Here is a 384-nt window from a genome sequence, read left to right as displayed (position 1 = left end):
CGCCTCCTCCTTGGCCCCGCCTGGCGGAGGGAGGAGACGAGGAAGGAGGCCGGCCTGAGGGGGAAGAGGAGGCTCGCGAGCCTCTCTCCGGCCCCTGAGCATGGGCAGAGGGCGCGCTCTCCAGGCGGGTCACAGCCCTTGTTGTTGGCTCTACTCAGAGGAGACCCATTTGCATGAACGTGGCTAACTTAGGTGCAGTCAGTGAGGGCGCCCCAAAGAAGGTGCCGGGGGATTTCTTTCTTTCTTTCTCTCTTTCTTTCTTTCTTTCTTTCTTCCCAGTGTTGCTGCTACCATCAGAATCGAACCTAAATGAATGGCCGTGACTGACAAAGTCCATTAAGTTATATGTATGTAGAGAGAGAGAGGTGATGAGGTAATTTTTTA

This window comes from Podarcis tiliguerta, assembly GCF_965153285.1.
Source record: "Podarcis tiliguerta genome assembly, chromosome: Z".
Taxonomy (NCBI): Eukaryota; Metazoa; Chordata; class Lepidosauria; order Squamata; family Lacertidae; genus Podarcis; species Podarcis tiliguerta.
This window is presented reverse-complemented; position numbering follows the sequence as displayed.